This window comes from Electrophorus electricus, chromosome 5 (genome assembly GCF_041902795.1).
Source record: "Electrophorus electricus isolate QZ-2024a chromosome 5, ASM4190279v1, whole genome shotgun sequence".
In the NCBI taxonomy this organism is placed as follows: Eukaryota; Metazoa; Chordata; class Actinopteri; order Gymnotiformes; family Gymnotidae; genus Electrophorus; species Electrophorus electricus.
In genome coordinates this window covers 25,976,473-25,989,687 of record NC_137501.1, presented here as the reverse complement: position 1 = coordinate 25,989,687, position 13,215 = coordinate 25,976,473, and positions in this window count along the sequence as shown.

Sequence of the window (13,215 nt, the reverse complement as noted above, 5' to 3'; positions counted from 1 at the left end):
GTTATTCGATCAGTGCGCCTAGCTTTCTGGCTGCTGTATGTTCTTGTATGGAAACAGACTTTAGCGTGGGCCCTCTACCTGCTGAGAACATGTTTATCTATGACTGCTTTTCCTGCTTTTTAAAACTCTCCCTTTAGATTTTTTGTGAGTTTGTCTAGCACCCTCTATTCCTCTTGTCTCTTGCTGTTCAGATATTTGGACCGACTCTGCTGTGGTTATTGACCACGAGCTTGCATTTGCCTCTCTGTTTCCTATCCTTGCAGAACCTCACGAGTTGCCCGAATCCTTTGTGTCGCAGTGTTGAGGACATGATTGCTGTAAAAGCCAGATAAGCAAATCTCACAAAGAATCCATTATGAACAGTGTTTCAAAAGGCCCCATTTGGGGACTTGTTTTTGTTTACATCACATTTTTTGTATAATCCCACTGATTCTTGAAGATAATCGTCTTTAGACACCATATTTGCCAAGTACACTTGTCATACAATTTTGCATGCCAGATTTGACACCAGTGTTTACAAACAAATGTAAGCAAACCATTCAGGGCTTTAAGGGAATATTACAGGCTAACTATTACTTTGTCGAGTATTGCAAAAAACACGAACATGAAAGGTATTGGTTTTTTGTTTTTTTAAACAAACAAACAAACAAAAAACCCGCATGAAACACATATTTTGAAAAAAATTAAATAAAATCTGATTCTGTCAAACACATTTGTAAATTAAGCCTTAAACATGCAAGAGTTTTCAGAGATACAGTTACATTAATACCAACAGCCTTGGTAACGACTCTCAATACACAATATACACAATACAAATCTCAATATCTCATTACACAGTTACATGTTCTAATATTTTAAGTATATTTGTGGTACCGACTTCCCAAGCTGTATAACCTGCATGTATGCCATCTGTTCCACTCTGTACCATGAATAAATTTGTTTTTCTTTCTGTTCTGTGTATACAGAGACGTCAGGCTGCTTGTCTGTGGTAATCAGCAGATTGCTAGAGCTCCTTTAGAAGCTCATGAAACTAGTTAGATAAGAATATCCCTTTAAATGTGTTAGGTAATGTTTCTTGCCTTCATAGTCTTGCCTGGGAATTTCAGATGGGTCTCTTTCCCCAAGTGTAAGGTGCATAAATGCATTTAATAAGACGCATGCAGAAAAAGTAACATGGAAAACAACAGAAAGAGGAGCCAGGAACATGAGGATGAACGTGTTGCACGCAGAAACAAATCCAGCAAGGCATCTCAAAACACATTCAGTGCAGGTTTTATTTTGGCAGAAAGGAGCAAGGTGTGTGTTAAAGCTCAGGAGAGTGTTGGGGGTCACTGCTGAAGACACACCAGTGTTTCCCATGTCTTCCATTAACTGCTTTTAGCGTTTATTTTTGCACGCTTAGTGGTATGCATACCGCTGTTAATTATGTTTAGCCAATTTAAAAAAAAAAATCTGAATATGAATATGAAATATGGTAGTTCTTGTTAAATGGAGTACTGGGAATAGTTTATGATTATGGCAGCCAACAATGGTTTTAAAAAATACTGATTGCGATTTATAGTGGGCAATGTGAATTATGTTTAAATAAACAGTCCAAAATTGTCAATTTAAGTTTGTATTTTCAACAGGAGCAGCAAGACATCGGCAGCAAAGGCAGCATTCTTTAATCTCTTAAATCGTAATTGTGCGTTTATTAAAAGTCGCATGCGTGTTAAACACATTTGAACCCATAGTCCGAGGAGGTCAGTCGATTGCAGGCCCAACATATTCATAACTGGTCAAAGCTACCTGACTTCGCTAAAGCACGTTCGCCCCCCCCGTTCCGCTTGATCACTGTCATGAAGACATATCGCCCGCGTCCTTGAGGTCTGAGCCAGCCATACCCCTTCAGCTTGACAAATCTGAGGAGAAGCCACAGCGTATCGAGCGGAGGCGAAGGGCCAGCGCGTTGCCCGAGGGGCATGATCTCCTTGTGAGGGCGCAGTACCCCAGAGGAGCTCGAGTGTCTGTGTCAGGCATTAAAAGATAACATTTGCAGAAAGCAAACGGGAGGAATTTTAAAGAATCTCAAATCAATCAAGATTTCCATGGGGAAAATGATTGTATTTATTTATTTATTTATTTATTTATTTAAGGTCTTGCGAGGTTTTTTTTTCCTCGAGTTTCATCGGTTTGTCCTTGGAAGTGGTTTGAAGTTTTACTCTTGAGCTTGCTGTTACTCTGTGCTTATTTGTTCTTTTGGTTTGTCCGTGATCGGTACAGAACATAAATGTATTCCATATTTAGATTCATTCATGGGTTTTTTTCATACTGTCTTGTTTCACTGGGTTTTGGATTTTTGCCTGGAGTGTTCTGGAGTTTTTTGCTGACTTGGTTTCGGCTGCCTGGACTCGATGTTTGAGTGTTCACCCTCCTTGATATTTGGACCGTGATTTTGTATTTCTCTGTCTGAACCTTACTATGTGCTCTTTACCTCGACCAGCTCAAGTTGCTGCGTTACAGTGAAAGTGTAACATTTATTTTTAGGCTGGTTTCCCCAAGTCTGCTGGGTAGTAAAGTCTGATGGACTTTGTTAGTCAGGCGCTTAGACAAGTTTGCACCAGTACTCTCCAGGCCAAATATGGCCATAAGGATCAGAAAGGGAAGAAGGGATTTCAGGAATTTGAAATATGTGAAACATTTGTTTTGTAAGATGGTTTGTTTTTAACGCTTGTTTTCACGCTGTGAAATTCCCAAATTTAGCATTTAAGAGATTAGGAGTATCTATATTTAGGTGAGTTTTAAAGTTTAGTTTGCATAACTAACTGAAACAAAGTAATCTCAGTTGTGGTCTTCCAAGAAGATTTGTCTTACTCTATAACCACATGTCATACCTCATCAAAATCACCATATCATGATGTGATGAAACCACATTATATGTTTGCTGAAGAAAAGTATGCCACAAATATGCAAAATTATATTAAAGAATTTCCATTAGGGGGGCTTTAATTATATTTTCATTGACATTCTGACCACTTCAAAGGCATGTACATCAAAACGAGGCTCTTAACCAAAATAAAAGTCCAGGAATCACCTTTATTCCAGCTCTGTTTTGTCCTTTATATAATATTGCCTAACTGATGGCACCTGGATACCAGCCAATTAAGGTTGAGACTTGGGCAGGAAAATGTGGCTGATATGCTACACCAGCCATTGTCGTCTTCCAGGTGGCACCAACAACACCAACAGCATGCATATATCCATCAAGTTGCGCTGGCACTACCAGGCCCACATCACCTTAGCTCTGAAGCCCAGAATGGGCCACAGGCATGAGGACTTACTCGGTAAGAGGCAAGACAGGGACCACCAATCCAGCATTCTCGGCAGGTATATCACATCGTTTTTAGTCGACACCCCTGGAATCACCAGGCGGTATTGTGAAGCTGGCGGTGATGCAGCTTCTGTCACAGGTTCAGAAGGTACGGCTTTCAAAGTCCCCGGGCTTTCCTGCCACAGAATTAAACCATCCCTCTAGCATCGAATCAGGTGTGAGCCCCGGGGCCACTGGGCAGCAGGGAAGACACAAAGAAAGAGCAAGAATGTTGAGGAAATGGGCTCACTTCTCCACACAGTTTCCTTATCCACTTGCAATTCCCTGGCCTGGCAGCACAGTGTCTTCAGCGGATGTCACCATTCCTGCTCTGGCCTTGCGCTGCATTCAAGGGCCAGACTGTAGCTGTCCTGGATCTGCACTCCGCCCCACGGCATCATCACACTGCGGTTGCTTCTCGACCCCTGCCCTCCGGTGCTCCCTTAAGAGGCTAGCCACCGCGGAAGCTGGTCAGGACGTTCCGTGACAACTGGGAGCAGTTTGTGAAATCTAACATAATGTTACTATTATTCCAAATGTGCCCTGTATACAAAGACATATGATTCTAGTGAGTTCACTATTTTGAAAAAGGACATTCTGCATAGGATTTAGAGGGCTGTGGTACGTAGCTTCCCGACAGGGTACAGGCGCGGCACGTCCACGACAGGCTGCGCCTCAGCACCACGGACAGCGACCAAAAACCCAGCAGCAAACCCGCATGCCACGGATTCAGGGTGGGTCCAAGGCATGCAAATGACTTCAGCTGCTCCTGCCCTGCAGGTAGTCAGGGGAAGAAGAAAAGAGCCACTTGGCTGTGAGCTGGGACTAGGTCTAGCGATATCACCTCACCATGGCCCACACACTGAAGTCCATGACACAAAGGAGCCCTGCACAATCTTCCCTTCATTGTCATTTCCATTGACCATGAATAAATCACCCCTCCAGGAGCCAAGCTCAGCTGCATGCGTGTTTTCATTCCACACCTTTGTCACCGAGCTTGTCATAAGGCCTAAAGACTTTTAAACCCTTGCACTGAGTTTAATCCCAGTGAGAAGCTGCAGAGGAATGGTAAGTTTCCTCATTCTCAGTGTGTTGGTACTGGGGTCTTATAAAATCCAGGATAAAAAATATGAATTAACCCGCTTGCCTCAATTTCTTCAGTGAACCACAGACCTCATAAGATTTGTGCAGTACAGTATTGGAAATATCCAGGGATTTTTCTTTTCCCCACCCTTCATATCTGTTTTATATCCATATTTTATATCTGATATTACAAATAATGTTTTACACTAAAGAATTTAAAATGGTGGTGTTAAAAAAATAATTTGGGACCCAAACTCCTCAAAGTTTGGAGAAACATTTGAGAAAACTGTTTGTCTAGCAGGTGTTTTGATAAAGATCTCTTACACTCATGCTCACTCTGCAACATTTCTCATCTTGTCTATTACATGCCTTCCATTAGCATGGCTATCTGCACTGCAACATATAATCAGTTAAAGGCCATCAGAAAAAAAGGCTTCGACACCTAAAGCAAGAAAGCATCACATCAGTATGTTCTCAGCTATATGCAGCTATGCTTTGTCTATCCATTTCCTCCTTGTGATATCTTCTGGCAAAGTATTATGTTATGTTATGTTGGGTTATGTTGGTTAAGATAAGAGTTACGGATATGTGGTAATGTCCTTGCTACTAAAAAACATCTTTTTCTCTGTTTGGGAGGTCCAAGTGCCACCTCGATGGACATTTCTGAGCTTAATTCAGAGCTGAAAGTGATTTCAGCGCTTCAAGCAGAATTATACCATGGTAATTATGAACTGACCTACAAGGGATAACAACTCACCCAACCTTTCGCAATCAAAGGTGACATGCTTTATGTTACTTTATTTCAATGGTATAAATGACCATTAAAAACATGTACAAAAAAATCACTCAAACATGCTCACTATAATATGATGAAGACAGGGTTATATGTGTAGTTAAATGCTCACAATGTATTTCTTTAATAATACAAAATGATTACCATGCAGGGGTGTAATCATATTTCTAATATCTGAATTAGTTGGGCTAGGAGAATTGCAAAAATGAAAAAGAACCATCCATGAACACCGGCACTAAATGCTGCATTGTTTACCTTAGCATTTGCTTATCAGTAATCGGGGTTTTTTTTCTGTTGATTTTATTTCGGACAATTGTAATATACATTCAGATGATGTATTTTCTTTACTTTTATGCTGAAGTTACAGTTATTCAGGAACACACTCTGACATACATTCTGTCTCACACATACCGTTACACAAGCTGGGTGAGACTTTAGCGAAGCAGTGCACAGCAATCAGTATCACAGATTGCCCAAACATTCATTCTTTCAGACTCGCAGGTCCTAGTGCCCCTCTGTCTCAGTACATTGTGAATTTGGAGACGCAATAGCTAGAATAAGACAGGATGAATGAGAATGACTGACTGTTGATTTAAACTAATAATGGCCCCTATAACAGGCCTAACGATGCCGATGTTAGCATGTAACTGGTACTTACAGCACCAAGGTAGGCAGGTACAAAAATGGACGAATAATGTTACAGCTACTATACAGAGATGATTACTGCTGATTACAGCACAACTCTCAAATATCACAAACCCATCTTCTTCCATTCCCAGCCTGCTAAGTCTTTTCATTCCTTAGCTGACTGGCTCATTTCATGCAGTGGGGGAGGTATTTTATCAAATATATTTCAGGCTACATAACATTTAACTTATCATTCCAAAAGTTCTGAAGAAATGAATGGTGGGAGGAAATGACCGGTGGGAGTGCTTAGCTGTATGACACTGCACGTACCACACATTGGCCGCTGGGTTATTCGGGTCAGCACAATTTGAGCAGCAGCTTGCTAACTGCCTCAAATTGAGGAGACATTAGCACCTTTCCTGCTTTCCGAACAAAAGGCTAATAGTGGCTAAAGTGAAAATGGGTCAAGTCCTTTGGTTTGTAGAGCTGGGATTGACATAATTAACTATGGCTACTTTTTTGCTCAACAGGGGCAGTGTGGTTAATACAGCCGCACCCGTGTACTGAGGCTGTGACGTTTATTTAAAATGATTATTATAAAAAAAAGAGCAATGATTGACACATAAAATATGTCCAAGCATTTATATTTAAGTACAGTACAAACATAGATGTATACAGTAAAAAAGGAAAAAAGATGGTGTCAAATATTTATAACGGTTACCCAGCAACGGTGATGGTATAATTTAATGTATATTTGGTGATTTTTTTTTTAATGTCTGTTGTTTATGTGGACAAATAAATATTGTGTATTTTTTTGTATGAATAAATGTGCAATATTAGTAAATATGACTGGAGCTCACAATGTGTTATTATGGACCAGACAACTGTATGTGCTCACTGACAGTGTATAAAGAGACACGATGTCCTGGAAGTATTACGATGAGTTCCTTAGGGTGTTTTTTTTCCCTCCTGTGAATATGAATGCTATGATTGAAAACTATGAGCAAAAAATCCTGGAAAGTAAACTTGTCTAAAGTGGTCTACTTGCATAGTGCGAAGTTTACTGGCTGAAAACCTTCCTCCAGCTTTCTCTCAACCCAGCGAGGTGCGTCCAGGTCTGTTCTGCTTCAAAGTCCCTCATTCGGATAGGACTCCCTGGCCAGAGAAACGAGGGGAAGTTCTGCTGTGGAACAGGAGCGGAACGCTAGTCGTCGGAGTATTCAACCCTCTGGTCACCGTGGCGTGTGTGTTCGCATCCTCATTAGCTGTTCAGTCTGACTGTGCCGCACTGCGTCGTTCAATCGGCGGGGCAGATCGGCGTCTGCGAACGATCACCGCCTGCGACTGTCCCACCTGTAAGCCAGCCAAGTATCTCGCAACGCCTTGCGGCCTTCCCGCTCCGTTCCTCAGCCCCATCCTTCGCAGATTACATACCGGACTTTGCTCCAAAAACCCTGCAGTCTTGGATTGGATGAAACCATTTAGCGCTTCCCTTTATATTGCTGCCTTTGAAACGGGCACACAGATCTACCCACTACCTCCCACTCACATGCGGGTTGACGTATGGACAGTCTTTTGACACCCAGCGGTCCTTGTGTTCTGGATAAATTTCATACAGAAATGGTGAAATTAGATTACAATATCGTTCAGCCAGTGTGTTCTGTTCAATCTGTACATGGTGTTATGTATATACAGCAAAAATCCGCATGAAGTATTTATTTATTTTAGGCTCACCATGTTACAATGTTTAGGCTTACCATATGAAACTAAATACATATGTACAAATGGCATTGCACTTTTAGTTTAATTAGTCTTTTAATCCAATTCCTAACTCAATTTCATCTTTTAGATTAATTTATTTAATCATATATTTAAATATTTTATTTGAAAAACACCCTGAATTGCCTTGTATATGAAATATGCTTTAAAAAAAAAAAAAAAAAAAAAAAACTAAACAAAAAAACCCCAACTTGTCTTGCCTTTCCTTATACCGTATAGAAAGATGTCTTTTGGAGCAAGTGTGTGATGATTTTAGCAGGTTCATTTTATAACCATAATTGCAGTACATTATTCCCTCCAGTCTTTTAGCTTCATAGCCTCAGTGCAAAACTAAAGGAAGCAACATTTGGACACCAGACATCTGACTGACTACATTTGTGGTAAGTTCTTGTAAATTCTCACTGAAATATTCTTTTAAGTGCAATACTACCAAGGCAAAAAGTGATATTTACCTGACCAAACCAGTTCTGATTATGATTCTGAAAGTAGCCAAGCTTCTTTGGGCTTATTTGAGGTCATCTTAAGTCACCAAACCAAGCATAAACTGCTACCTAGAAGCTACAGTGAAGTTTTTTTTAACAATATAGATTTCACATCTCTGCTGAAATTGTAAAATATGATCTGTGTTTCTTATAAACACCTTCCCACTTTGATTACAATTTAGTTCTATCACTGTTTGAAAGGTAATGCTGTTTCACATTCACACATATACACACCAAAGGTATTTGGGGTACAAGAAGTTACACCTAAAATACCCCACAGCCTCACATAATTAGTGTACACTCAATTACTTCAGCACACATTAGGATCCTCAAGCAAGCTTTGACTGCTGCAGCGTAAACAAACTCTTATTGGCATTCAAATGGCTCCCTCAAGATTTTTCCTCTCATCTCTTTGGATGACATTTACTACATGTGCTTCTCACAGACCTTTTTTAACAATGGTCACGCATGGAGCAACAGGCCAGCCAGTACGTATCAACTTCTGTTCTTGTGACCACCGATGAAGCAATTATTATCGCCGCAAGGACAGGTTTTGTCTGCCGGCCTGAGCAGAGAGCCGAGTGATTTCAGCGTCTAGTCAGTAAAGTCAAAGACTGAATGGAAAAAAGATTGAAAATAGAATCTGGCTATGGCTGACACGGATCCAATTATACCACAAGAACATCCGTTTTCTTTTTCCTCTCCTTCTTGTACTTCTTTTTCCTGTTCACGTCAGACAATTACACTTTCCTCAAATGAATATGTCCAAGATGATACCTTATACACTGGCCTTTAATGGTTACGAGATCAAAACGTCATTAGCTAGCTATCCACAGCCTGCCAGTACCTTGATCAGTAGGAGCACAAAGCCTGTCTCGGGCATTTTTGTGTGTGTGTGTGTGTGTGTGTGTGTGTGTGTGTGTGTGTGTGATTGTTTTTGTTTGTGTTGAATGGTATTGATATTTGTAGAAGGCTTTAAGTACTGACCAGTGTGCATCTTTTCAAATTAAATTTGTCTTCTCATCTGTTAGGCCTGCAATACTAAGAGCCTAAGCAGAAATGCTAATGAGGCTACCAGTGAAAATAAGCTACTCGCCCAATCAGCTAAATTATATTTGCATCTTATTATCCATGCCCCCCCTCCCCTCTTTCTCAGATTTACATTACTTTATGTTAGTAGCAGACCTTAATCATGCTGCTTCTCCTGTATTAGATATGAATAATATATAGTGAGAGAAGTGAGGAGCAACATATAGATTCCTGAGGGCTGGGGGGGGGGGTTGGTAGCACACGCACGCACACGCACACGCACACGCACACGCACACACACACACACACACACACCTGCCCTTAGGCTCCTTGTACCAAGTACATCACTCCAGGAGACAGCAAATAAAATGCCACTACCTTGTAGATTGTATATTGCTCTGGCTATCTGTATAATGTGTGAGGTGTGGCTGTCATGTGAGTAATATTGGATTCCATGACATTATGGTATTCAAATGGTTCCCTTTCAAATTATACTCAGCCCTCATAATGTTTTAATTAAAATGACTGTCTATGCCTATAAGCTAAGTACTACCTCAATACAATTTCACCACACCGTGAGCCAACATAAATGCCATTTGTAAATAAACAGAAAAGAGAAAAGAAAACAGTTTGACTTTTGAAAATATCCCTTAATAGCTTGCACATAAAAGTTGGCAGCAATAACAATAATGCAAATTTTAATAATAATAATTTATATTGCTTCACAAAAATAAGCCAATGCAAGACCAGTGCAATGCAAGTAATGAGATATTATTATACTGATTATACTGAGTTTTAATATGGGGTATAACAGAGATAGAAGTGTGTGCAGAGAGACAGAGGTGGAGTATTAGGGCTTTAGGACCTAATAGGGTGGAAAGACTATTAGCGACATAGAAGTTCGGAATAAAGCAAAGGAGAGTGAGACAGGAGAGTGAGAGGTGGGTGGGAAAGGAGTGTGAGACTATTTGGGCAGGGTGAGCCTAGGTGTTTTATAAATTCAGCAGAAGACAAAGATGGTAAGGATGGAGCTTTAGTGAGTCCCTTTACATGAGACAGGAAACGATTTGACAGTTACACCATCGGTACCAACGGCAAATTCAGAAACCCTGGAGATGAATATTTTCAGGCCAACAAGTAAGAGATTTTTTTTTTCTTCCCCATTTTTCAGTTTAAAGGAAGACTGGAACTCATGACTCAGAAGTGACTCCTTCATATTTGTACGTCAATTCCCCGATGCTCATGTTTGGGCTCATTTCTATGCAGCTTTGATGAATTCCCCTTCGGTATATTCCCTGCTCTGACACTCACGGCATGTGCCGAGTTATGGGAGAGAATGTTAGACAGCGAAACGTGCGTGTTCGACTACAGTTAACCCGGAAGCTGTCAGGACATGTCATTCCGGCCCTGGAATCTCTAACCAGCATTCAGGCTGGATTGTCAAGGGAAAAACACCCGAACGTGGAAAAAACAGAGGAACTGGTGTGTCTGCAATTTTTTACAATCGTGTACGCGCCAGCTACGAACTGAGTGGTCAAAACCATAAGGTCATGTTTCAAAAGGCCATTTTTTCTTTTAATATAGCAAGCACAGTTTACCTGTTCTGACATTAAAAAAAAAAAAATCAATTGTGGTTTCGTCTTTGTTACATATCGTGTTACTCATTAGGCATGGACAACATTTTCATGAGAAAACACTGACATTTAAAATGCTCACCTCCAATAAAGAGTAAACATAAATGCCCTCAGTGAAAAACGCTAATTGCATTCTAACTCCTTGGATGTAATTGGCTACAGCTGGGACCTTCTCTTCTAAATATGTAGATGAAAATAAGAGGATATGTTTGCGATCATTAACTATTAAAATAACAATAATGTACAGCAAGACGGACATGCCTTTTGTCAGTCCACACTAGCTTGGTAAGACTGGAGTTATAATTAGCTGCTAATTAACGTCGCATACTATGTCACCTCATGCCTCTAACCCAAGTTATGACTCGAAAAGACAACATGTTTACTTTCATAGGCACAGGGGGACAAGCAATGTCCCCAGTGCAAAGATGCTATTACAATTTCAGTCTGTTTTTTTTCGATGGATTTTCTAATTATACAAGAGATTTGCTAATGAAAGTCATTTTGTAAAGCAGGGTTAGACAAATTAACATGAGCCACAATTACAAACGACGGTGGGAAAAAAAAGACCAATCCGATTCAGTTTATGTCCAATTACTGTTAAAATAGATACAAACAAACAAACAAACAAACATCTCAGATCCTCATCTTAGGGCAGATAACGCCAGGAGGGTTGGGTGAACCTGGCTACTGAAGGAGCTCCGAGAGCAAAGGGCGAGAGAAGAGAGAGCGTGAACTGGTTGTGGCATCAAGAACCCAGCACCTAAATAAATAAATAAATAAAACCCAGAAAGAAAAAAAGGGGGATGTGGGAATGTTCTTACATAAGTCTGTCAGAAGCAGAAGTGCTTGGGGCAGAGTGGCGCAGACACTCCGTGGGTGGAGTCATTCTCAAGCACGACTGGCAAGCGCCGCCTTTCCATTTTCGCTTTCCTCACCCTGGAGCGGCGTGCTGGATGGATGGAGATGATACTGACGGCGAGGCCCTTTGATGGTCGGCCAGAACAGCTGTGGCCTCGAATGCTCCGTCACGGGTCTAGACGCACCCCCCCCCCCCCCCCCCCCTCCGCTGCCCCCCCGCTGCCCAGTGTCCAGTGGCAAACAGTAACAACTTGGTGCTGGAGTCATGAGATCGCTACGGTGTAGGTAGAAATATGATGTGAATATTTAGTACTTCAGTAAAAAAAATAAATAAATAAATGTATGCCGACAGAAGTCAATTAATAATGTGCTAGCATTAGCATAACGGTATCATAGCTCCTCAATCACTTTGATATGTTTAGGTAGCTTAAGGATAAACTCTGGTCAAATACTGCAGCTAGGTATATCAACGTTCAGATTTTCAACAGATGTGTGGGTGTGGTCTATGCACAGTGCCGTCCGACGAAATGAGGGAGATTTTAATATTCATAAAGTGGATGGGATCCTGCAAATCTTGAAAAATAGCTACTGCACAAAATGATCATGATAAAGTAGATATCGGCAGTGTGGGAGATTTTTATGCACCAAATTCCTCAGCTTTGGATTAGCCGGAGAGATCTCGCCGAATCTAACCCGATACATTATGCGTGGATCGCTATAAGCAGACTGTAAACTGACGCAACCTATATATAGCATTTCCATGGCAACTGATCTGATGGACAGACCAACAGAGTGGTGCTGGAGGAATATTTTGGGCAGAGCTCACTAAGCTTTGGTGGGAACAAAAAGGATTTACTACATCATGATGCAATCACATTCACATATAATTTATTTTTTTTTTGGGCCATTTAGCAGATGCTATCTAGAGCGACTTACAAAAGTGCTTTGTCTTCTACACATATAATGCATCCTAGCCAGGATTAGGTTACGTTAGAGTCAAAGATACAGGATTCAATACAGGAATGAATGCTAATACCTAAAAGGAATGCAAAATAAGCATGTTTTAAATCAAAAAATGATGAGTGCAATAACAAACAATAAATGCTAGGGTGTTGAGTTAATCAACAGTAGTATAAAATTTCCATAGGTGTAAGATTAATGGCCACTTAAATACTCCACAAATAGATAAGTCTTCGGTCTGCTTTTGAAGACCGCAAGGAATTCTGCTATCTAAACAGCCTGCAGAAGTTCGTTCCACCATGGTCCACCAGGACAGAAAATCGCCTTGATGCTTGGATCATCACAGAGGAAAACTGCCCTCAGAACAGTCAAATGCTGACATTCCTGATTAAATATACTAACAGCTGTGAATTTTAGTTTTTAGACCCTTAAGCGGTCAAGTTTATTTTAAATTAGTTTGTTTTAAATGTCACCACATGGTAGATTAAACTGACACATTTCCGCACATTTCCCTTCACTGTGCCAGGTCAATAGATATCTCCACCCCCCCGCCACCCCCAAGGTCATAAAGCAAAGTTATACATTCAAGAGATGGAAAGGATGGATATACAGAATTGGCCA